Here is a 26,783-nt window from a genome sequence, read left to right on the forward strand (position 1 = left end):
GTGCAGAGGGGTCAGCGCCGCTTCCTGAGAACTCGGCCACAGCGAGGCCGGGGTGCGCTGCACACACCTGCCTGAGGCCCCAGGGGCAGGAGGGCTGCCAGTGGGGGGGACTGGCTTCGGGATCCGAGGCCTGGGCAGTGATGCTGGCAAATGATGGCACCCCTAAGCTCGGTTTCCGTCTCCGTCCAATGGCTCAACTGTACTTCACAGAGGAGGGGTGGGTACCCGTGAGCCAGCACGGAGCCTCCCATGTGCGGGCACCCCCGCCGAATGAGAGTTTGTCTTCATCTGCCCGGGGTGCTGTTACGTCATCACCATGGGCAGGATGACTTATAAACCACAAACATTTATGCCCACAGCTCCAGAGGCTGAGAAGTCTGAAGTCAGGGCACCAGCCAGTTGTCTAGTCAGGGACCGCCTTCTGGTTCCCAGAGGACATCTCCTCACTGTGTCCCCACCCGGAGCAAAGGGCCACGGAGCTTTCCGGGGTCGCCTGACAAGGGCGCTAATCCCACACACAAAGCCTCCATCCTCCTGCTCTCATCACCTTCCGAAGGCCCAAGATCCAAGTACCATCACATTGGGGCTTAGGATTTCTTTTTTTTTTTTTTCTTTTTAGGGCCACACCTGTGACATATGTGGAAGTTCCCAGGCTAGGGGTCAAATCGGAGCTGCAGCTGGCAGCCTACGCCACAGCAACTCAGGATCTGAGCCACATCTACAACCTGTGCTGCAGCTTGCAGCAACACCAGATCCTGAGTGATGCCAGGGATTGAACCCATATCCTCACAGACACTACATTGGGTTCTAAACCTGCTGAGCCACAGCAGGAACTCCGAGGGGGGGCTGGGTCAGGATTTTAACATGTGAATCTTGGAGAGACACAAACATTGAGGGCATAGGTAGCAGTTATTTTGAATATAAAAGACACATTAAAAATTATTAATTCTGCTCAAGAGGTCACCGTCCAGAGTCTCCCTGCCCTGAGAAGACAGGGGAACCTTAGCACCGTGGGGCGTCTTCCAGGCCCCTGTGCGGCTGTGGGATTCAAAGGACTGGATTCGAGGCAGCCCTGGAGGACCCCAGCCTCCCTGGGGGCACGCCCCCATCCTGCCCACCTCACAGGCTCCACCACGAGCTCAAATCCCAGGAGTACACAGAAGCGTGGTGAGGCTTTGTTTTTCGCTAAAATGACAAGAGCCCACCCACGACCTGTGTCCTCTGGTATCGTGCCTTTGACAGCAAACACTCCAGAGAGTGTGTGTGCAGCTAAGTTCCCTGAGGGCAACCTCTTGATTGCCATTCTCAGACATACACTTTGGTTCTGCCCAGAAAAGCAATGGTTTCCTTTGCATAAACACAGCCCTCTCCAAGCCTGGGCTGACCCGTCATCACCACCAGCAACCACACAGCACTTACGAGGGACTAGCTGCACTCCTGGGCACTTTACAGATCCTAAGGGACTCAACCCTCACGGCAGTTCACGGAGCCGGCGCCTTCGTCTGCACCTCACCTGGGGCTGAGACGGAGAACGCAGCTAACAAGGGCTCGACGGGCCCACAGTCAAACAGCCAGTCAGCGGCCAACCAGCAGGTCTGCCGCCGTGGTCCAATGCTCCCATCCCCATCCCGGCCCCAACACCACGGTGGCAAACAGAGCAAAGCCAAAGGCTCCTCCTCCTGACCTGCAAGCAGAGTTGATACAGTCTTAGTGGATAAACCACGTTTACATCTATTACGGGCTAAATTGTGCCCCCCCCCCCAATTCCTGTGTTGAAATCCAGGCCTCGGATCTATCGGATGTGGCTGCACCTGGAGACAGGGGCTTTAAAGTGGTGAATAAGTTAAAGTGGATCTTTGGGGTAATTCAGTGTGACTGTGTCCTCAGGGAGGAGAGCTGGACGCCAGTGTGCACAGATACAGAGGGGAGACCAGGTGAGAACACAGGAGAAATGATTTTTTCCCTTCCCATTACTTCATTTTTACTACTTCACATTTTCAGCAAACAAATCAAGGTGCAAAGAGGTTTATTTCACATCACTACATTATCTGGATATTTTTGTCAAACAAACAGGAAATTCTCTTTAAATAACCACCTCCTCCTTGGCTGCCAGCCCAGGCAGGAGAGCAGGTTTTAGCCACAAGACACATCACCCACCAGTCTGTAAGCCAAGGAGAGAAGCTACGGCTCCATCCTGGATTTGGGACGTCTGACCAGGGTTCATCCATCACGCTGCTGCCTCAGGCGTCCTCTCCATTCCCCCCTCAGCCCCTGCCAAGCAGCTCCTCGGGCTGCGCTGGCCCCTCCCACCCGCCGGACTCTCTGCTGTCCCCTCCAAGCCAGTTCTTCTCCCAACTCCCTCATCAGCATCGGATCCAAAATTGCCCACCTGCCACCCTCCTCCTGTGGCCTCTCCTCATAGCCATTGGGCCTCTCCCTGCCAAGACCCCCACCCCAAGCCACGGGGAGCTTCCTGAGGCCCAGATGGAAAACCTTAGGGCTCCCAGCAATGCTCATGATGCCCCCATGTCCCGTCCAGCTATTTGGCCGCAGTCCACCCTGCGACTGTCACTGAGCCCCACTGACTCGGCCCCTGCTCCCCGAGCCCTCCCCAGCGCCCCCCAGTCCTCATCTCTTACCACCACCTGGACCAAGCGCATTTCTACCTTCCCGCCCAAATCCAACCCAGGCTGAAAAGCTCAGCTCCCGTCCTCCCTCCCTCCCCAAGCCCTCTCTGATCTTAGTGCACTGGTCACCTTCCCCCCTACGTTCTAGTTACTTTCTCTCCTACTGAATTCCTGCCGGGCGGGGCCCCGCTTTAACTAGTTCCCCATAATGCAAGACGCGGGGAGAAAATGAACCAGTTCACCCGTCTGGTCCTGGGAATTCTCCATTAGCCAATTTTCTCTATTTCGATCAAAAGAAATAAATGACAGCACAGCAGCTCCCAAGTAAGTCTCTGGCTGCAAACTGCCTCCTCCAACACAAAGAGGAGCCATGGAGGACGCGCCAGCTCACCGCAGACACACGCACCACGCACTCCCCGCAGCCGGAGATGGCAAAGGGGATGCGGCCCGAGTGGACGCTCAGCAGCGCGGTGGATGAGGGTGCGCGCCCGTCCCCCGCGCTCGCTGGGGCTCAGGGCAGAGGCCAGCAATGTCCTCGGGCAAGAAGTCGGGAAGGGCACCGCTCAGAGGGCATGGTGCGAAGATGGAGCCAATGGAGACACACGGGCTGGGGGCGGGGCTTTCCTTGCGGGTGATGAGAAGGTTCGGGTGGAGGAGGTGGTGGCGTAACATCAGCAAAGTGCGAAGCATCACCGAATTCTTCACTTGAAAAATGGCTACTTTTATGTGAATGTCCCCTCAAAGTGAAAAACTCTAACACTTAAAAAAAAAAAAACTTTATAAAGATACAGATAAAATATACCATTAGAATATGACGTGTTGGGTGGCCAGTGAAGGTGCTGGCACAGACTGTCAGGAAGAAGAGGGACACGGAGTTCCCTCTGTGTGATCTGGACCGTGAACTGACCCTGAAGGGGTAAAGGTCACCTGGGGGGTGGGGGAGGCCATCCTGGCAGAACTGGGGCCCCCAGAGGGGCAGGTGCAGGGAACCGGGGGGATGGGCTGGTCCCTGGGGCCCCTCGGCGAGCGGAGGGAGCCAGACGTCGGCGACGCGGCCCAGGGCTGTCCCCTGCCGCTGAGAATTCCCAAACCCGGCTGAGCTCCCGGCACCCAGGGGACCGTTCAGCGTTTTTATTCCCGACCACCACCCTGCCCCGACCAGGCGCCCAGGGAGATTCATCTACTAAGTCTGGAGTCAAGGGACAGGATGATGTATTAGCAATAAAATATAACATTTTAAGACACTCTCTAGGTGATTCTAGTTTTTCTCATTTAAGGAAGGGTCTTTTGGTTGATAGACTGAAAGGCTGTTTTCACATCTTACCTTTTCTAAGTCTTTCAGCTTTATGTTGATGCTGTTGAAGAATTACTTTTGGATCGGAGGGGATTCCTCACACTGAATACGGTAGAACAGCAAGGCACATTAATTCATGCTCACCAATTTTCTAGAAAAGATTTTAGTTTAACCTTCATGCTACGTGGAAAGCTTAACCAGAAAAGCAAAATTCCAAATATTAACATGTGTACAAGCCTACACCTTTTTTTTTTTAAGAAAAATGCTTCATATATGAGTTATACAAAAAGGAAAACAAAATACATAAATACCAAAAAAGAAAATCTTAGGATAACTAAAAGGTGGCCCCTTTCCAAGTTCAGTACATGTACATATTAGTCCTTTAAATTTCCCTATCATTTTATATAACTATGAGATTGTTCCCTAAACAATATGCTGAATATAAATTTTCTAAGCACATTATATGTTTACTCTCCTGTGATTCAAGGCCGGCCTAAGTATAAACATTAAGCAACAAGAATAATCACTTTTCAAAAATGTGGAATAATTACATTTTTTACTTTCAACACCTGGTGTCACCAGCATAACACAGTTCAGGACTTTACTGCTCTGTGCTGAGTGTGCCCAAGGCCGTGGCGACCAGGCCTTCGTCAGGGAGGGAAGCCTGTGGTGGCTCAGCTCACACCTTCCAGAAGCACAGAGGCACCCAGGCAGCTATGTTCTCAGCAGTCACACAGGTTTAAAGGTGGCTTTTGATATTTGTTTTTAATTTTGAACATAGTGATGCAAGGAAAAGACTGGAGTGAAATAACCCTGAAATACTTTTTTTTTCTGGATATGAACAGGTCACAAGTGATGGCCTGTCGCCCTTCTCCTCAATCCTGTGGCCCCGGGCCCCTGCCTCCTCCCCAAATTCAGTTAATCTTGTTTAGATCGGTTTGGTGATGACATGACTGAAACTAAAAGCCCAAGATCTGTGAAAACATCATTCTTTAAAGTAACTTACATTTAGTTCAAAGATTTCAGGAAGGCGAGAATCAATCCTTCCGACATCACGAGTAAAGGCCACAGTGCTGATCTGAGAGACGGAGGCATGAGTGTTGCGGAGCCTGGTCCCGCCTGCTGACCACCCGACAATGCAGGCGCTGGCGCCATCTCCCAGGGGCAGCACTTGTAAGATGAGACTGCAAGTTACAGCCCTGACGCTGCACAAGCTGAACGTGTTTTAAAACGAGGTAACTACCTAGTAGCTCTCCCCTGTCTCCCAGCAGCAAAGGGACCCCACAAAACCCTCTCCGCAGAAGCTAGGTTCTAACCATCAAAGTCCAGGAACAGATCTGCTTACCAATCAGCAATAAGCCAGCAGCAGAAGTCTGTATACAGTCGGCATCTTATCAGAAGACCCTTTAGACAACATGGCTGCGGCAGGTGCAGGTGCATGCATGTCACCTGGGCAGAACCTGAACCACCTGGTGCCCCCACCTCCCCAAGCGCTCCGGGCAGTTCTGTACATTGATAGCAAGGCTCCTCCTTCCTCCCACTTCAACTCACCCGGGATGAGCATCCCCTACGCTGTCTCACTGCCTGAAGGACATGCCCCTCCCTGCTCCCAGCCTGGGGCTCTGCGAGCAGCCCCGGGGGCCCCATGATCCTGCCCCCTGGCCTGCAGGTCCCTGTGTGTGATCCCCAGCCCCTGTGCAGAGACTGGGTTTAGTGATTCGCTTCAAACAGACAGAGCCCAGAGCAGCTGATGGGATGTCGCCCCCGAGGTTTAGTTTTAACAAGAGTGTGGCTCCATCTGGGGGGCTCGCCGTGCCCTGTCCCCCTCAGGGAAGCCAGCTACGATGCTATGGGCCTTCATAAGGAGACACCTGCATGGAGAGGGACTGAGGTCTCCCCAGATGGACAGAAGGGGCCCTGCTGGCTGTCACATGTGTGAGCTCAGACCCTCCCAAGTCGGCCCAGGGAGACCACAGCCCTGCCGCAGCCCTGAGAGCCCGGGGGGACCAGCGCCACCCCCCCAGTGGCCCTCGGACTCTCATCCACCAGCTGTGGGCGGATGTCTGCTGCTGCAGCCAGGAATGGCGGGGTAATTCGTTACACGTTTCCAGGTAACACGTTCCAAAGGGTCAAGTCCAAGTTTCCTCTTGGCTCACACAGGCCAGTCACTGTCTGGTCCCCTCTCTCTCGGCCACAACCAGGCCGTCCCCACCTCCATTCATGAGGCTGCCACTGCCTGGGAGCCCGCACCTCCTCACGCCGCCTGGCAAATCCTTCTCAGCCTGCACGGATGTTGCCAGGTCACTTCAGACATCCCCTCCCCACGTGATCCTCCCTCGGGGCAGAGCTGACCTGGAACACGGCAGCCCTCCGGCCCTGCCTCCCAGCTCCCCAGCTCCGTCTCCCCATTGGCTGAGGGGCCCAGACACGCGGCCGTCAGCCCTAGGACGCGGGGTGCGCTGGGCATCCAGGGGCTCAGAGAGCTGCCAACCTGGATCCCCCGCATTGTTCACATCCATTTCCCCCAAGGACCCTCTCATACCACCAGACCACAGCCCTCAACAGCAGGACACCAACACGGCCACTGGACCACTTGCTCTCAGACCCTTCCAGTTTTGTCACTTGTCAAAGGACCCAATGCAGAATCCCAATGGCATTCCTCGTCTTATCCTTCCGTCTCCTCCAGCCTGGGACAATCCCTCAGTCTTTGACTTTCACGTTTTTTAATGATGTCAGGCCATCTGTTCTTTTTTCCCTGGCTTTGCCTCGTGGTTAAATTCAGGTCACCTCTCTTCAGCTAGAATCTTCTGGAAGTGGTGCTGTGTTCTTCTCACTGCCTATCAATGGCACAGGGCTGCAATCTGTCCCCTCACTGCGGACGTGTGCTCTGATCACCTGATAAAGGTGGTGACGGCCACAGTGAAGTTATTCTCCCCACCCCTGCTTTATAAGAGCGGAGGAAATTTCTCTGACCCTATGTAGCACCCTCATTCACCCTCAGACCTGCCAGAGGTTCGCTGCTTTGGTTCTATCTGTACAGACTCTGGGTTGCCTAGTGTACTCAGTGACTTAGAACCCAACAGAGTCATTAGTCACTCTGATGCTCAAACCGTCCTCAATTTGGACAGATGGGCGAATTCCAGGGGGCTTCTCTGTCCCTCTGACCTGGCCGCACCGGCCTTGGGCACTGCCTTGCTCTCTGCACGAGGTGTTCCAGGCTCGCCCCGGGCGTCCTCTGTCCCAGCCCTAGAACCAGCCGTTCCTCCAAAGAGCCCTGGTTCCCAGCCGCTAGTGGAAAATGGTAGAAATGAGAAGCTAATCTCGAGTCGGGGTGCTCACTGCTCTTAGCGTGTTATCTGCCCGCAGGATAGACATTCATTTCTGTGCACATAAACATACACACAGACACATAAAGACACACTCATTTACATCTATGGTTAGCGAAAACCACGTGCTCACACCAATACACCAGCCACAGTCACAGCCACAGGCAGGAGCATCCTCGTTTTGCACTTTTCTGTCTTTGTGGCTCCCTCCTCCAGCAGCGGGAGACCCAGCACCCGTGATCTTTAACACAACTACCTGCACCACCAACCCTTCCAGATGTAACGCATTTCCAATCCAGCCCCCCACCCTGCCCCGGAGCCGACACCTGCTGACAGGGTGACCCCCATTCACCCCACCCAGGCTGGGGCTCCCCACCCGCGTGGCTGCACCTCCGTGGGGGAGGAACACGCAGGGCCGTGCTCGGGATCTCGCCCGCCAGGTGTCGGGGCTGCGGCTGGCACGTGGCTTCACCCCCAAGCCCCTCAGAGAGGAGCAGGCCGCCCAGGAGCAGGAACGGCGAAGGCGGGAGAGACGGGCTCGCCGCGCTGACCCGCTGCCCTCTGCTGCAGAGCTTCCCGCAGCCTCTCCTCGACTGAGCCTTGAACACGGGCGCTCAGGAAAACCGAAATCAGGAACGAAGGGGGGAAGAGAGTATGGGAATTTGGTGGCAACTGCAATTTCTGCCACTCCCACTTTTTTCCCCCTTTTCTGGCCACCCCTCGGCGCATGGAGTTCCCGGGCCAGGGATCCGACCTGAGCCGTGGCTGTGACCGGCACTGCAGCTGCCGCGATGCCGGATCCTCAACCTGCTGTGCCGGCCCGGCAGCGCCCCAGCGCTCCCAAGACAGCACCCCTCCCATCGCGCCCCAGCAGGAGCGCCTGCTCCCACTTTTGCTATTTCCCGGCCAACATCCTGCTTTGGGGGATTACGGACGACCTCGAATGTACCCGGGGAAGAATTCTCGACCCTCGCCCACCTCCAGGTTTTTAAATTCCCAGGATGAGTCATGCCACGTGCACCAGAACCCTTAGAGAAGATGACAGGGCGCTCCTGTCTTCATGAGACCCCGGATGAGAGGAAACGGTGCAGCGGGCCTCCCCGGGTCCCCGAAAAAACCAGCAAATACAAGGACAGTCAATGACACCCCCCCCGGCCCCCAGATAAAAACACTGTGCAGGGAGCAGATCAAAGCTCCAGCCCCAAACATCACGGCATCAAGGGGGCTCAGGGCAGTGAAAACAGTCCCGGCTCTGCACCAAGCCAACAGGGGCGGGGAACCCCACCTCAGAAACAGGGGAAGTGGATTCCTGATGCAGCTCAACAGGCTACAAACCCAACTAGGATCCATGAGGATGCAGATTCGTTCCCTGGCTGCGCTCAGTGGGTTAAGGATCTGGCGTTGCCATCAGCTATGGGGTAGGTCACAAATGTGGCTCAGATCCCTGAGTTGCTGTGGCTGTGGTGTAGGCCAATGGCTACAGCTCCGACCTAACCCCTAGCCTGGGAACTTCCATGTGCTGCAAGGTTGGCCCTAAAAAAAAAAAAAAAGCAAGAAAGAAAAAGGGGGATTAGACAGGAGAACCACCCTTCTGGAAGTTCTGGGGAGTCTGCAAAACCACCCAGGAGGCAAGGCTTGATATGTCTCAGACGAATTCATCTGAATGGACGCTGCTTCTCTGTAAGGAAAACCCGAAGGGCTGTGATTTAATGGGAAGACACGACGGAAGCTTCCCTATAAATAAATGAGGACAGCAGTGCCACATCTCAATACTGTTCCCACATCCTTCGGATCACAGGTGTGGGTGCCACTCCTGGCAGGGGGGGAGCAGGGTACAGACTGAAGGGCACATGCTCCTGAACTGGACGGGTTTCGTTTCCTGGTCAGACGAAACCCCACTGCCTTTAGCGCTGTGACCTTGCCCAAGGCGTCTCATCCTCTGCACCTCAGCTGTGCCACCTAAAAAACGGGGACAACGACGCTCACCTCAGGGACGGACGACGATTACCCGAGACAATGTCCATCAGAATTCTGGCACGCGGTGATTTAACACGTATTAGTCCCCTTTGGAGAGAGTGTGAATCCCAGAATTATTAAAATGACCAAATGACAGAAGGCATCACAGACATACAAGGGCCTGGTGCAGAGCCTGGGTCCCACAGATGTTCTCTCCTCTGTGACTTGGCCACACAAGAGAGCACACCCTAGTTATCAGGCACGGCTGAACGCTGTTCTTCATAATGAAGCTTAGTCTTTTACACACAGAAGAGAACTGCATAAACCGTCTCTGTGTTAGTAATATACAGAATCATAAAAATAACGATAACAACATAACAGCGACGATGTGGAGGCAACCCACGTGTCCATCAACAGATGAACAAATAGCAGGATGTGGTCTCTGCACACAATACTCAGCCTTAAAAAGGAAAGAACTCCCGCCACGTGTGAAGACACGGATAAGCCTTGGGGATATTATGTGAAGTGAAATAAGCGAGTCACAAAGACAAACGTTCCACTTAAACGAGCTACCTAGAGTCATCAAACTCACAGAGGCGGGAAGGAGAACGATGGTGGCCGAGGGCTGCAGAGAAAAAGGAATGGGAGTTGCTGTTTAGTGGGTAGTTTCAGTTGTGCAGGATGAGACAGTTCCGAGGATACAGAGATATGAATGGACTTCCCACCACCAAAGTCTACACTTAAAAATGGTGAAGACGCTAAGGTGCATGTTTTTTAACCACTATTAAATATACGAAAATTACGTTTGAGATGCTGTCACTTGTGGGCTTTCATATTCTCAGGCTCTCAGGCTGATTAATTACGGACTATGCCACAGGTGCATCTACGCAGCCTGCTGCCAAGAGCCAAATTCATTTTCAGCTTCAGGAGTAACTCTGGAGTCAGCTTTCTTGACTAAATCTTCGGGATTTGTTAGGATTCAGCTGGAAAAGGAAAAAGTGGACCCTGACATTTTTCACTGCATATCTGCCACTGCTGTATTGGAGGATTATGAAAGGTTAAAGCAGGAAGAAACTTTAGAAATTACATTTGAAAAATTGAAGAAAGTGAATGCCATACTTTAATCGCACTAAATTATCTGCCTAGGATCCTAATGACGGTAGTAATTATGAGAGGAGCTGGGAGGAGAAACCACCTCCTGGCACCCTCTGTAATCCTCTGGCACCACGGCTTTTCCGCCTGCCAGCCAGCCTTCCTCACCTCTGAACCGCACTGCTTAATACGCCGCCACCAGGGGGCAGCAGGTGTATTGGTCTGGTGTTCTAATCCCCAGACTTAAGGCCCCAATTCGCTTCCATTACCCCTTCCTCTAACCCCGCCCCCCCAAAATATCTAAGACTTTATTACTATCAACAAGCGTAAGTTTAAAGAGCATGCATAACTTTAAACAACACAAAAACGTGGGTCCAACGGAGGTAACATCCTTACTAATCCTTCACCATTTTTTATTTATTCCAATCCTTATGGACGTAAAGGGGTCCATTAATGTGTTAGTTTTTATTAAACCAAAAATGACAACCACAGAAACCCATCCCTTTTCTTTACATTTTGAGCCAAATCTTCCTAGGTCCCTGGCCTCTGAGGCTTCAGACCACAGCAACCTCAAGCCCATCTCATCTGCCCTCAATCTCCCTCCATCAGGCTGGTTTTCTTTCTAAAGCCCAAAGTCACAAAGGAAGGTCTCCAGCAACTTTTCAGAAGCAAAAGCAGAGATTCTAGTCACAAAGTCGAACCCATGTGGACACCATTCTTCCTTCCAGTTAGATGACACCTGCATCCACTCTGTTTTCGAGAATACCGCCCGCTGGAAGCTCCAATCATAGCAGCTAATGGGCGAGACTTGGATTTAAAGACAGGCCCTCCCTCCGCAATGGCCTTGGGCACCGAGACTTTGAGGTGACAACAGCAGCAGGGACATTCTGCTATTAACCTGGGCGTCAACTCCACACTTTGAAGCAAGAGTGACCCGTGACCATGGTCCCTAAATCATCCCAAGAGAGACGTGTGAGCTTCGTTTACAAGTTTCAAATCGTTTTCTTCTTTGAGCTTAACATGCGTTAATAAGGGGAAAGGGCACTTAAAGGCAAGCTTTTACAACTGCCTCAGGCAGCGGGGCCGTCCACTTTTGTGACAGTTTTCAGCATGCCTAAAAGGCAGTCAAAGAAATGACTCTCTGCTGACATCCCTCTGCGCTCACGTAATTAACCATCCGCCAATCAATACAATCTAGCCTAAAACGGATGCCAAGTCCAATCACAGCGCTATCTGTTCCTGAGGTGAAAACAGGAACGAGACATGCACGAGAGAGAAAACGAATGATCGCTGCAAAAGGCACCGCGTTGCCAGGTACCGCTGTCCTTCGCCAAATGTGACGTGCCAATGGGTGAGCTGCAAAAAGACTCCTATCTATGAAATAATCTAGTTTTAGTTATTCTCCAATATAGAATCCTTAACATGTTTAAATGCAGAGTATCACCAGAAAAACAGAAGTATTTGTAATGGGGATGTCAAATGTATTTAAGTCAGTAATTTATTCAATAATTATTTAAAATATTTTTAAAATACTCAAAAAACTGAAATCAGCTCATTAAAAATAAAAACACACCTATTAGGGTAGCTCAAGTTTTAAACACCTGACACTATCAAGTGCTGACAAGGATACAGAGCAACTGGAACTCTCATACGTGCCTGAAAGGGACAAAAAATCGTGGGGTAAAGCCACTCTGGCAAACAACTTGGCAGTTTCTTATAAAGTTAAACATACACTTATCATCTGACCCAGCCATCCCATCCTAGGGGTCTGTCAGAAAGATGAAAACTTTTGATCACATAAACCCCCACAAGCAAACGCAGCTGTATTTATAATCCCACCAAACTGAAAGACCCCACATGTTCTTCAACAGTGAATGAGTAGACGTGTGGTATGTCCCTAAGATGGACTACCACGCGGCGCTGAGAAAGGAGCCCCATGTGGACGAATCCCAAAGACACCGTCTGAACGAAAGAAGCCAGTCTCAAGGTTACACACCATATAACTTCATTGACGTGACATCCTGGAAAAGGTGGAAATGACAACGATGGAGACCAGCTGTCAGGGGTTAGAGGGAGAGGGAGGGCTGCACTGCAAGGGGGCAGCATATGGTAGGGCTTGTTTTGTTTTCTGATTTTCTTTTTCTGATGATGATGGAACCACTCTGTGTCAGAACTGTGATGATGGTTACAGGGGTCAATGTTAAAACTCACAAAATTATTCAACAAAAAAGGTCAATTTTAGCAACCATTATGGAGAACAATGGGAAAGCTCCTTCAAAAACTAAACATAGAACTACCCTATGATCCAGCAATCCCACTCCTGGGCATCTATCTGGAGAAAACCATAATTCAAAAAGACACATGCACCCCAATGTTCACTGCAGCACTATTTGCAATAGCCAAAACATGGAAGCCACCTAAATGCCCATCAACAGAGGAATGGACAAAGAAAATGTGGTACATGTATACAATGGAAAACTATTCAGCCATAAAAAGGAGTGAAACAATGCCATTTGCAGCAACATGGATGGACCAAGAAATTATCATAAAAGTGAACTAGGCAGACAAAGACAAATATCATATGAGATCATTAATATGTGGACACTAACAAAAAATGATACAAAAGAACATATGAAACAGAAACAGACTCAAACATCTTGGAACCAAATTCATGGTTGCCAAAGGGGAAATGTGGGGCGAGGGGTAAATTAGGGGTTAGGATCGACATATACACACATATATATAAAATAGACATGTAACAGGGACCTTCTATATAGCACAGTGTGTGTGTGTGTGTGTGTGTGTGTGTGTGTATTCTTTTCTTGCTTGCTTTTTAGGGTCCCACCCACAGCATGTGGAAGTTCCCAGGCTAGCAATCAAATCTGAGCTACGGCTGCCGGCCTATACCACAGCCACGGCAACTCAGGATCTGAGCTGCATCTGCGACCTACACCACAGCTCACGGCAACACCAGATCCTTAACCCACTGAGCGAGGTCGGGGATCGAATCCGCAACCTCATGGATACTACTCGGATTCGAACTGCGCCACAACTCAATGCTGTGTAACAACCTATATAGGAAAAAAATCTGACAAGAAACAGAAATACGTGTAACTGAGTTACTTAGCTGTACACCTAAAACTAACCAGCACAACTTTCTATGTCAACTATATTCCAGTAAGGTCAATTTTACTTTATACAAAATCAAGTAATAACAACAGTAAAGAAGAATGAAAGCATGAGAGCAGACAACTCTTGTAAAACACAGAGTTAAAAATAAAGGGGGAGCGCCCCCGTCATGGCTCACGGAAACAAATCCGACTAGCATCCATGAGGACGCAGGTTCGATCCCTGGCCTTGCTCAGTGGGTTAAGGATCCGACGCTGCCGTGAGCTGTGGTGTAGGTTGCAGATGCGGCTCAGATCTAGCATTGCTGTGGCTGTGGTGGAGGCCGGCGGCTACAGCTCCGATTCGACCCCTAACCTGGGAACCTCCATATGCCGAGGGTGCAGCCCTAAAAGGAAAGACAGGAGCTTTCGGAATTAAGCTAAGATGGCACACATCCATTATTATTATTACTGTAAAGAGACTTAAGAGGAATGCACACCAAATACTATGAAAGAGCTCTGTTTTGATCTCGCTTTGCCTAAACAGCTATACAGACTACTTTATTTGGAGAGGCACTGTTACTGTTTATTTTTTAAGATTTTTTTATTATAGTTGATTTACAATGTTCCATTTCTGCCGTACAGAAAAGTGACCCAGTCATAGACATATATACATTCTTTTTCTCACGCTATCTTCCATCATGTTCTATCACAAGTGACTAGATATACTTCCCTGGGCTGTACAGCAGGATGTACAGACTATTTCAGACAACTGGGGAAATGTGAACAGAGCATACAGCATTACAGAATACTATGGATTTTTTTGTTCATTGTTAGCTAGGATTGTAGTTTTTAAAAAACTAAAAACTCAACTTTTAAATAAAACTCAATGCCAAAATATTTAGGAGTGAAATGACATAGTTTCTGATATTTGCTTCACAATTCTCCAGAAACAAGCAAACGAAAACCTACAAAAGAAAGAAAGAAGGGCAGATGGCACAGGTACAGCAAAGACAGGAGGCTGCGTGGATTCTCACACTGTGGATTCACCATGGCTTACTTCTGAGGAGAGCAGGAAATGTTTATAATAAAATGAGAGAAGAAAATAGTGACTTGTTATTCATAAATACTCTCAAGAGTGCCATCTGTTTCTTATTCATTTATAATATACACTTATTTCCCCTCACAGATTTTATTAAGCTTTTATAATCTTCATCTAACGTAATTTTAATTCATCGGCTGCACCTGTGGCATGTGGAAATTCCTGGGTCAGGGGTGGAACCTGAGCTGCAGCTGCGACCTCCACCACAGCTGCAGCAACACTCAGTCCTTAACCCACTGTGCTGGACTGGGGATCCAACCCGCACTTCAGCAGTGACCTGGGCTGCGGTGGAGACAATGCTGGATCCTTAACCCACTGCACCACAGCAGGAACTCCTACATCCAACTTTAGAGAGAATCAAATCGAGGGAGAAAGAGTTTCAATTCAAAGCAGGCAGTTGTGATTCTTCTCAATAATAATGGCTTAAAGAATGCTTCTCAGGAGTTCCCATCACGGCTCTGCAGTTAACGAACCCAACTAGCAACCATGAGGATGCGGGTTCTATCCCTGGCCTCGCTCAGTGGGTTAAGGATCTGGCGTCACAGTTAGCTGTGGTGTAGGTCGCAGACGCAGCTCGGATCCTGCTTTGCTATGGCCGTGGTGCAGGCTGGCAGCTGGAGCGCCAATTCGACCCTTAGCCTGAGAACCTCCATATGGTGCAGGTGTGGCCCTAAAAGACCAAAAAAAAAAAAAAAAGAATGCTTTTCAAATCTCATTTAACACTCATAAATTATTAAAGGCACCATGAGATGTAGAAATATTAATAATTTCCATTAGTCTATCAGCTGCATGCTCCTACGTGCAGATGACCACGGCAGGAGGGGTAATTTATACTCAAACAGTTTAAAAGCAGATGCAGGAATGGACAGACAGACAGGCTGAGGCATAACACGAGTTCTCCCCAATTTATATCCTCTCACGGTTCTACCCTGGCCTGACTCAAACCGTCAGAGTCCTGCAAACACCCTCCCTTCAGGAAGCCCGTGAGGGGGGCAGGCCTTCCTACCAGGCAGTGGTCAGAGGAGCAAACCCTCGCTATTTCAGTAGGAGCTAAAGCAGTCGGCAGTGTTTAAAGCTGGTGTGCGGCAACAATTCTACAGACCAAGACAACAGAAAAAACTAAAAGGTGAAACAGCCGCAGCACCAAAAACGCAACCAGGGCGCACGGGTGAATCAAAGACGGGTTCTGGCCGGGTTCGGCGGGGCCAAGCTCTGAAACCAGGGAGCTCCACGGGGGGCCCCCCCAGCACCACGCCACTGGGCCGACTCACCATCTCCGCAAAGAGCAGGGGAACCACACTGACCTGGCAGCAGCACCCCACCGCCCCGAGGGTCTGGAGAACTGCCCTGGTCCTGCGTGGCCACCGAGGTCCTAGGCCCCCAAAGACCTCATCCCCAGAACCTGGGATCACGTTACCCCGTGTGACACAAGGGACTTACACACTGTGCTTAAAGTTAAGGCCTGAAGATGCAGAATGAGGCTGGATCGTCCAAATGGGCCCGATCTAACCCCAAGTCCTTAAAAGTGGGGCCGCCCTCTGGGCTGGGGGCAGGGAGCTGCAGGCAGTGGGGCCAAGGGAGGAAGTGCTCTTCCCCCGGGGGAGGGAGACGGCCTCTAGATGCTGGGAATCGAGAAAACACATTCTCCTCTGGAGCCTCCAGGATGGGACACGGCCCTGACTTCAGCCCCGTGAGACCCAGCCGGACTTCCACCCTAAAGCAGCATGGGACAATCTGGGCTATTTTAAGCTGCAGAGTTGGTGGCGCTTGCTCGGTGGCACTAGGAAACTAGCACAAAATTCGAGCCGCGTCTTCCAGGTGCTGAGCCTCCGCCTGTGCCCCCTCTCGGCTGTCACGTTCCCTTCTCACTTCAGCAACCAGGGGGACTTCTGATTCAAAGACTAATGTCTCCCATCTCCACCCGAAAGTCTTTTTCCTGGAAAAGTCCTCCTGACCCTATGAGCCAGCCCAGGTGGGGTCATGACCCCCCCTGCCTTCTCTCAGCACTGACACCTCTCACCTTGGTCCCTGCCGGACGGAAACGACTGTTTTCTTCGGCGTTTACACTTACTGAGCATTTGCTCAACGCTAAGTGCCACCCAAGGGGATACTCGTGGGAGGTCCTCCTTCAAGCCTCCCCGAAACCCTATCAGGGAGCCATGGTTATTGTCCCACGTTCTGTAAATTAAAAGGCTCAACACGACCCAACCAGTGCGTGGAGCAGCCAGGAACTTGAAGCCAGGCAGTCTGACTCGGGAGTTGGGGCCTGTAACCATGACCTTGACATCTGCTCATCATGGGAGAAATATCCGTTCTGAGATGCTGGGCCTTTATTAACGACACACTCTCTGTGTTCAGTTAACAGTTGCTGAACATGAACGATGGCTTTTCCACCTACCATTCTTTTTTTTTTTTTAGAAATCTCTTACTATGGGAAGTCAAATATACATAGAAGTAATGATATAATGACCCCCCCAATACCAAATACTTCCCAACCCCCCACCTATCAATGTAGGGCCCATCTTAAGGCCAGCATTTCATCCACTTAATATTATGTTATCCGGTAGAAAGAGCCCCCTTCAGCATTCTTCTTTTTCAGAATCATGTGTCCCTGAAATCATATGTTCATTTGTCTGTGTTAACATGCATCTTTTTAAAAAAACGACCTTGAAATGGGCAGGTCTTTTTAAACAAAACACAAAACAAAGAAACTCTAAAGAAGAGATGGACACTTTCTCCCTATGTAAGATTAAATTCTTCTGCAGAGCACGGGGGCCGTAAGCAACGTGTACAAAAAAGGGAGAACAGTGTCCCTGCTGTTCCCGAAAGGCAAAAAGACAGGACTTCCAAAGACACTCTCCGTGAACACGCTTCCTCTGACGCTCTACGGTTTAGGAGCAACAGACACTCTAGAACAGAGGAAAAAACCGTTCTTACCTTGAGGCTTGCTTCTTCAAAACCCCGTCAGCCCAGAACCCCACACCGTGGTACGTGTGAGTCTGAAAAGCATTTGGCCTCAGAATCCTTGGGAACAGGACACCAGGTGAAGGACTCCCACCTCGCAGCGGGGCCAGAAGACCAGGGACCAAGCATCCGGTTCTCAGTCCTGCGGCGGGTGAGACGAAGACAAGGTGAGCGAACAAAATGAGTGTCTAAGAGCCAAGGGGCGTAGAGGCAGAAGCACATCGCCCAGCCCCGTGGCCGGCATCTCAGACCTTGGATGCAGGCCCGTGAAGGAAGCAACAGCCACTCAGAGGAAAAATGTGACCACAGCCCGAGGGGCAGGCGGCAGGGTGCTTTGAACAGAGGCAAGTTCGAAAGGCCCTGCAAGGAGTTCAAAGTGCTTTGCTTGCTTGAGAAATACCAGCTGCACGGCTGTGGTGCAGGCCGCAGCTACAGCTCAGATTTGGACCCCTAGCCTGGGAATCTCCATATGCCAGGGGTGCAGCCCTAAAAGACAACAACAACAACAACAACAAAATAGAGAAAGAAATACCAGCTGTATCCACTCCTTCAAGTGAGGAAAATGAGAAACAGTGTATCTCCAGCCACAGGCAAAGCTTATTTTAGGAATACTGAGCTAGGTCCTGGCTGTGGGTTTCCAAGTCTTTTAAAGTCATATATTCAGTTAAAAAAAAAAAATCAAGCCACATCTGAATTATACTTGCCACAAATGGTAATTGTGAACCAAATGAAGCCTTTAAATCTCCCTTCCAGTTTACAGGTGATACAGGAGACAGAGGAACAAGCTAAACTCTACAAAAAGCTGAGAAAGTCCAGCACGAGAGCCATCCATAGGCAACAAGTGACATCAATAAATCACTAATACTAAAGATACTAATTAAAGAAACCAAGGCGGGAGGAACTCACAGGATTGCTCGAGAGCGGGGTCTGCAAACTGTGGCCCTCAGGGAACTCCAGCTCGCTGGTGGAGTTTCAAACAAAACACCATGAAAACAGTTTTACTGGCGCACAGAAGCGCTCATTCACACCCGGACCATCTATGCTGCGTCTGGGGACAACGCAGCTAAGGAGCTGCCACAGAGACCACATGACCTGCAAGGCCTAGCGTTCAGACCCACCCTTTTCAAAGGCTGCCAGCCATCTGTCTCGGATTAAGAGACAACAGAGACGCAACAAAGTACCACCTGTGGCCCTCGTTAGGCTTCTGATTCACACGAAGTGCATCTCAGAGGCCATCAGGGAAAACTGAGTGTGGACTGGGTTTTAGAACACATTAAGGAATTACTGTCATTTTCATTAGGAGGTGACAATGGTACTACGATCATACAAGAAAACGTCCTTTTTTGGAGGCAGACCACGCTGGGGTGAAATAATATGTCAGCTGCAATTTAAACTACTTCAGTAAAAGGATAAAGCAGATATGGCCATGAAAAATCATTTTAACTCTTTGTTAAATCTATTTGCTGAAGATACACAGGTTCATTATACTATTTCCTGGTTGCTTTAATGAAAAGAAAAAACCCAAACCAACCCAGAGCCTTGATCAAAAACCAGCGTTTATCCCCAGAGAGGCTTTCTCTCCAGGCAGGCCTCCCACCCCAACCCCCTCACAGGAGGGCGGCCTTGCCACGCCGGCAGCACCCACATCTCTCCGCGTGGTTACGTATTAAGCCTATCTTTGCCCGTGGCGTCCACCGCCAGGAATGCCTGCATCCCAGCCCTCTGCCTGCGACCCTCCTCTGCACCCCAGGACCAGCCCGAACCTGACCCACCCACGTTCTCAGGGGGGGACTCATCTCCCTGAGCTCAGGGTGCCTGTGCGCATTTATTTCGCCCTTCTTAACACTTCAGCGTTTCACCACATCTGTTACCTCATGGTGCCATCCAAACCCTGAGGCTCCTGGGAACTGGGTCTTCTCTGTAAAGCCACGGGGGGGGGGGGTAATAACACCTTCCACTGGGTAAGATCCGCCTGCACAGCTCCCAGATCCAACCTAGGCAAGGCTGTCCTGCCCTGCGCAGTTTCACTGACAAGAGCCCTTCCATTAAAGAATGAATTCCGGTTAAACACGGTGCTGAGCCTGTTTAACCCACAGACTCTTCGTAAAGTCTCTAAGGCTGACCCTGGGATGGAGAAGGTTCTAGAAAAGACTAACATGACTTGAGCGTTGTCCTCTCATCGTCACCTTCCTTAGGACTTGTCTCTCTGCAACCACTGCCACACTCCCCTCCACGCCAGGCCGCCGGTGAAACCGGACACGGCTTTGTGGGGTTCCCGGGCACAAGAGCCTTTCTGTGTCCCCCATTTCTTGTTCTTAGGAAATGGGCCTCGTTCAGCCACCATGACCTTCCCTGAGTTCCTAGGGACAGGTTCAGAGAGCGGCTGATCAGGGACGGAGGACCAGCTAAGCAACAGCAGTACCGCCTTGGGACAGGATCCTGGCTCCCTCTCAAGGAACACACACGCTAACATAGGCACTTTAGACCCCTAGAAGTTACATTCCTTATGCTTCTTTTAGAAACGAATACTTTAAAACAGACCAGCTTCGAGTGCTTCCTTGTCTTTCTCCCTGACTTAATTGCACCCTAAATGCAATCACCTGCAAGCTAAAGCTTAGGCCCCCTGAGCATAACAGCCTGTGGCTTAAAGATGATTAGCACCTGATGTTCTTCAGGAACCTTCCTAGTTTGTTCTAATCTCTGAGCCATAGGCCCTTTTCGAAAGTACTGTTATTCGAGGCAATAACCCAGAAGGCCACCATCAGGATTGTACTGAGACCACCTGACTCCAGCTTTGACGACTAAGATTCCCCCAAAGAAAGAAGAATGCATGTTTGTCCCAATCCTGATTCCTATCTGAAAACCTGTTTTTCTCTTTTTTACTATAAAACTCGCAGTTCTAAGGGGGAGGCACAGCCTTTAAGGCATTCATCTGTTGTGCCCCTCCTTTGCCTGGCAAAGCAACAAAGCTATATTTTTCTCCTTTACCCAAAACTCTGTCTCTGCGTCTCAAATCAGCACGGGCAGACAGAGGCCGAATTCCAGCAACACCAGAGTGCCCTGCCCCGGGGAAAAAGCCTGGCTGACTGTGGGTACAAAGCCTTTCAGTGACTCCACCTGGAAGAGCTGATCCAGCTGGGAACTTTCAAGAGAGCTTACTATACAAAATAAGAGGAAAATGAACAGAAAATTTTAAAACTTAAAATAGGACTGGTTTCTATCCTTGCTCTATTTTACTTCCCGCTGCCCACACTGCCCAAGGCCAGCATGAATAACCACCTCCTCCAGGACTAGTGCTAAGACTCGGGACCCGCATTAGCAAGGTCAACCAGTCCAAAATACTGCCGTACAAAGGTCCACCCATTAGAAATTAACTCTGCACACACAGCTGTTGAAATACAAATGCTCTCTACCCAAGGAAGTCTGCTTCTTCAGGAACTTCTGGCTCCTTCTAGGAGTCAGTTCAGGAAAACAAGGCATTTTGGGAAAATGTGTGGACCGTGTGGGAGTTCTCCATATTAGCATTTCAATAAATTGAGACCAGGGAGAGGAACCATCAATTACAGGGAAAAAACACATGAACACGTTTAAGACCTACACTTTCTATGGGTCAATCCAACTGATTTGGAGAGACCCTTTGGTTTTTAATACTGATTTATCCCTGGGACATTTTGCAAAATTAATAACCTGCTTAAAAAAAATGTGACTCCAAATCTCATTTTCTTTATCATTTCAATGTTGACAGTCAGCCCGGAGTCACGAAGATGTGTTCAAAAAACGCACACCTCTTTAGCGTTTCCAGCAGGGCGACTGTGGTGTTATCTTTGGCCAAGAGACTGAAAGCGCAATAGCTATATTTCATAATCAAGGCAATAAGAGGAATTTCTCCAAAAACTCAGCTGTATCACTAACGGCTTCAAAAAAAAAGTTCAGAAACTGACAAATGGCCGCGGTTCTTAGATTTGCTTTGCAGCTCGTGGTCTCCTCTCCCCGCAAAAAGGAATCTCTAAAATCAAAGACAGAATTTCGGAAAAGTGTCAGCCTCATTGGAGAGATCCTTTGAAAGCTACCTTTTGAACGGTCATTACTTTTTTCCTTATTGGGAGCAGGCAGCGTCTACCCGAAGGCAAGACTGGACCCGCTTAAAGGCCCGGTGTTCCCTCCCTTGCAGCTGGTCCCGCAGGGGCCCGCGTCCCTCCACCACCCAGGCTCTACCCCGTGCCCCCTCACTGTCCCCTCCCCTCCCCCGTCCCCTTTCCCCCTCCCCCACTTCCCGATTCCCACGGGCCGGAACTCGGCCCGGGCGCGACGCGCCGCACAAGCAGCGATGCCTGGAGTCCCCCAGGTCCCCAGGGCACCCTCGTGGCGGGGCCAGGCTCAGGGACATGGGTAAGTCAGCCCACCCTCAACGCCTGACCTGCTGCAGAGCCGGGCGCCGTCGGGGAGAGCCGGCACCGGCGGCAGAGCGGAAATCCCGGCGGTGGCTGGCGCGGCCGCCCCGGGAGGCCGCCCCCGGCGGCGCCCCCTGGAGGTGAGACGCGGTACCCTCCCGTTCGGGCCGCACGCGCACCTGGGCACGCGCACCTGGGCACGCGCACCTGGGCACGCGCACCTGGGCACGCGCACCTGGGCACGCGCACCTGGGCACGCGCACCTGGGCACGCGCACCTGGGCACGGCCTGGCACCGGACCCTGGCGGGGGCACACCTGGGACGGCAAGACGCGCACGCGCCAATGGGTCCCACTTGGGCGTCCTTGGTCTTGAGTCCATGTTGGACTCAGACACACCTGGGGCCACACCGCATCAGATACGCCCCCAAGCGCCCTCCCGCCCCCCCACCTCCTCCACCCTCCCCACACACGTGTAGAAATGAGCTCATACCTGGAGCTTGATGACCAAGGCCTCACCCTCCAGCATCCACACGCAGCGCTGTCACCACACGGGGGTACAGATAATCACATGGTCTTGATACTGCCGCCTATTTACCAATTCTCCATTTTCAACTGAAATTGTGTTTGTAGGAGACAGTGGAAGAAATGACTCACTCTCTGCTTCCTAGATCCTAGGACTAAATTTCAGCCCCAGAAATTAGAGGAGTGAAGACCAAAAGCGGAAGCTGAAATTTTTTTCTAGAGACTGTATTCATTCTGGGCTTAAGCAAGGCTGTTTTGGGGACCCAGGTAACAAGAATTGCACAAAGATAGAGAGGAAGCCACTTCTGCCCCTCTCCACCCAACACACAAGTATGTAAATACTATATTCATATATAGTTACTGGACTAGTAATAATCTCCTTTCATCACTTTCTGCCTCTTCCACTCTCATGTATGTGGGCTGGACTCATGTGTGGTTTTGACAATCTGGTTTTTATTCGAACATTCCCAATAACGCTGATGTGGTTATGTTTTGAACAGATGTACAATTCCTAAAGAAACCTAAAAGATTCAAAAGCTATAATTTTTATAGAGTTCGTTCTTGTTTTGAGAAGTTCATGATTAAGTATATATATATAAAAAAAATCTCAGAGTTCCCATGGCTCTGTGGTTAACAAATCTGACTAGCATCCCTGAGGACACAGGTTCGATCCCTGGCCTTGCTCAGTGGGTTAAGGATCTGGTGTTACTGTGAGCTGTGGTGTAGGTTGGATTCTGTGTAGATGCGGCTGCGGCATAGGCTGGTAGCTACAGCTCTGATTCAGCCCCAAGCCTGGGAACCTCCATATGCCACGGGTGCGGCCCTAAAAAATCTCATCGGGTGTATTTTTAACATACTGTTTTAATTTTTATTTTATTTTTGGCCACGCCTGCTGTATGTGGAAGTTCCCTGGCCAGGGATGGAACCTGTGCCACAGCAGCAAGCCAGGTCACTACGGTGATGCCAGATCCTTAACCTGCTGCACCACAAGAGAACTCTCCAAATGCTTCTTTTCTCCCCCATAATGACAATTTATTTTTCCCCAGATTTATTGAGATATAATTTTTTAAATGCAGATTCCAATCTGGGGAGTCTGGAGTAGGTTCTCGATGCCACAGAATTTGCTTTTGTGTGGGCATCCACAGGGTCGCAGACACCATGAGCATGGCTGCCCAGCAAGGAAAGGAGGAACTACCGTCATAGCTCAGCAGATAGTGAACCCAACCAGCATCCGTGGTTCGGATCCCGAATTGCTGTGGCTGTGGCTTAGGCCAGCAGCTACAGCTCCAATTGGCTCCCTAGCCTGGGAACCTCCATGTGCTACAGGTGCAGCCCTAAGAAGACAAAAAGACCAAAAAAAAAAAAAAAAAAGGCAAAAGTCTCAATTTCTCAAGGAAACTGATTGGTCGCTTTGGTGTGGTTAGGGCTGGTAGGTTAAACAGGAGCCCTTAGCGAGCCAACTGCTTAGAAACTGATCTGGCTCATGGAGCCTGTCAGTTGTGTTCAAAAGGTACAGGTAAGTCCCTTACTGAAAAGCGTTCACCCACCATCAGGTGCTTTCCTGCTTGTTCCGGTCACTCTACTATCCACGGTCTCCCATACCCTCCAGGCTCAAGGTCAAGTAGCTGGCAAATCACTATGCGAGGTTTAGAGCTCAGCAAACATTTCCTTTATCAACCCAAAGGATTTAGACTAACAAATCGTCTTTCAGTGGAATTATCCAGTTTGGCCATTTTTGTTTTCTAAATATCAGCAGGTAATTACTAAGCTCTGTTTTCTGGGCTTTGGTGTTAGATGCATAATTTATATGTGACTGAATACACTGCTCTTTAGTATTGTGCAAAAGAGGCTGACTTTATCTCCTTGTTACCTCTCCCACACGGCCCCAGACTTGCAAATACCACCCAATAGATGGAAAAATACCTCTGCCTCTCTTGACTCTATAATTATAATGTGAAGCAAGCAGCAGAACCAGGATCCCATCTATATACAGAGCTTGAAGTCCAACTGAATAACACTATAAAATCTACAGAAATTTAGCAAATCTTTCTAGTAAGTTATTACTAATAATCACCTTTGGCCTTAAATAAACTCCAACTGGAATCCAGCCCACAACTTGTTTCCGTAAGCTAGAAATGAGTTTTACACTTTTCTTTTTCTTTTTTTTTTTTCTTGGCTGAGTCCACAGCACGTGGAAGTTCCTGGGCCAGGGATTGAACCTGGGCCACAATGATGGCAACATCAAATTCTTAACTGCTAGGCCACCAGACAAGTCTGAGTTTTACATTTTTAAAAGCTTGAAAAAAAAATCCAAAGAAGAAATAATACTTCATGACACAGGAAAATTGTGTGAGACTCAAATTTCAGTGTCTATCAAGTTTTACTGAAAAATACGGTCACACTGACTCAGTGTTGTCTATGGCTGCTTTTTGTCATCACAGCAGAGCTGAGTAGCTGCCATTGAGATAATGTGACCCACAAAGCCTAAAATATTTTCTTCTTTTTTTTTCCTTTGGTCTTTTTAGGGCCTCACACATGGCATATTGAAGTTTCTAGGCTGGGGATAAAATCGGACCTGAAGCCGCCGGAGCCACATCAACACGGGATCCAAGCCGCATCTGCAAGCTACACCACAGCTCACAGCAATGCTGGATCCTTAACCCACTGAGCATGGCCAGGGATCGAACTCATGTCCTCATGGATACTAGTTGGGTTCATTACCACTGAGCCACGACGGGAATACCAACAAAGCCTAAAATATTTTCTATTTGCCCTTTAACAGAGACAGTTTGTCCAGCCTGTCCCTAAGTCCTTCACTCCAGCCACCACCACAATACTTCCTCTCTGCTCTCTGATAGTTGTTTTATGACTATCTTCCTCCTGGACCAAGTTTCAAGAGGTCAGACCTGCATCCTTTGGATAAGTTTCCAGTACTTTCCACCATGGTACCCAGAGTTAGTATTTTACAATATTCATTTTTTGACCACACCCACAGCATGTAGCACTTCCCTGGCCAGGGATTGAACCCTCGCCACAGCAGTGACCCAGGCTGCTGGGGTGACAATGCTGGAACCTTAACTCACTGCATCATGAGAGAACGCCTATAATATTTATTTAATTGAACTTACTTTTTGATCATTTTCCCTGTGTAGATCAAAATGCGCTTGACAAGAGGACTTTACAGTTCAACATAGGATCCACTAATCAGGACAATTTTGAAAATTTGTATGTAATAAGAGAAAATCTATATTCCTCAAATAATAGGATTCCCTGCTTCCGTTTTCTAAACCAGATTCTAAAAGGTTCTTGTTAAATTTGAAAGCAGCAGGTTTTGTTTTGTTTTGTTTTTCCTTTTCATTCTGCCGAGTTATTCTCCTTAGTACAACAGCTCTCACTGCTACACAATTCCCACGGCAAAGAAATTAATGAGCGGAGAAAACCAACCTCATGACGCTAAGTTCACTCACCTTAAATTCAATCCTGGTATTTCTGGAATTAATGTTTTAAAGATGATGCGCACTGCTGTCAGATATTTAAAAACAAGGCATTGACCTTTTCTCCACAAAAGACAGGCCCTAAAAAGTCAGAATTTTCCTAGCAATTGCAGTTGAGGTGGTTGATGCTCTTGTCCAGCTTCTGTAATTTTAGGGAGAACCAGCAACAGGCTGGCGTAAAGGACGATGAGATTGTCTCATTCGTGTTGGAAAATAAATCCTTTATCGTGAACAGGAGGATAATTGTAAGAGTTCCAGAAAAAAGTAATATGACCCTGACTTTATATACGCCACCCACAAGGAAGGAAGCTAATTACATTGCACAGAGGCCACTAACCAATCTCCAACCCTGTAACATTGCCCCCATTGTTCTGCTTAAAGTCAGAATTAAGTGATTTGGCTCTGCTCTCTAAATAGTAACTTTTTGAGGGGAATAATGCTTGCCTGGTACTGAGCCATGTAGACAATATGAGGTGAAACGTGGCTTGATTCCCTTGAGCCACCCAAGCAAGAAATGAACATATGTTGAGTGCTCTTCTGTGCCTGGCACAGTAGGACCCTTTCCTCATGCTATCCTTTGAACAATAGCATAAAGCAGATATTATCATTCCTAATCTATGTATGAAAGAGCTCCAAGAGGCTCACTGACCCACTCAAAGGCATGCAGCCAGCAACCAAGAGTGCCCATATCCAGCTGAACCTGAAACCCATGCTCTTTAGCATAAGGACTGAAACCAGGTAGTAGCTGGGTCATCTATGCTGAAATGTGCGTCATTTTATTTTTTACGCTCTTTGTTGGAAGGGCTAGTTCTAATGAGTAACCCTGTACGTATCTTTCTTGCATGAAGAGCTTCCATATACACCATCACAGTGGATTCTTACACCTGCTTTGTAAAGTCTACGTAGA

At 49.5% G+C, this 26,783-nt stretch overlaps 1 protein-coding gene across 1 annotated transcript in view; it reads right to left on the bottom strand.

The window, feature by feature from the left end:
• GGACT (gamma-glutamylamine cyclotransferase) overlaps nt 1-21,979 on the bottom strand; it is a 61,036-nt gene extending 39,057 nt beyond the window's left edge. Inside the window, exons 1-2 of the mRNA XM_047755938.1 lie at nt 21,886-21,979; nt 17,442-17,610 (exon numbers count right to left, since the gene is read on the bottom strand). The gene's annotated coding sequence lies outside the window, so the exon portion shown is untranslated. The remainder of the gene's footprint in view (nt 1-17,441; nt 17,611-21,885) is intronic.
• Nucleotides 21,980-26,783: the final 4,804 nt, after the last annotated feature.

This window comes from Phacochoerus africanus, chromosome 13, assembly GCF_016906955.1.
Source record: "Phacochoerus africanus isolate WHEZ1 chromosome 13, ROS_Pafr_v1, whole genome shotgun sequence".
Taxonomy (NCBI): domain Eukaryota; kingdom Metazoa; phylum Chordata; class Mammalia; order Artiodactyla; family Suidae; genus Phacochoerus; species Phacochoerus africanus.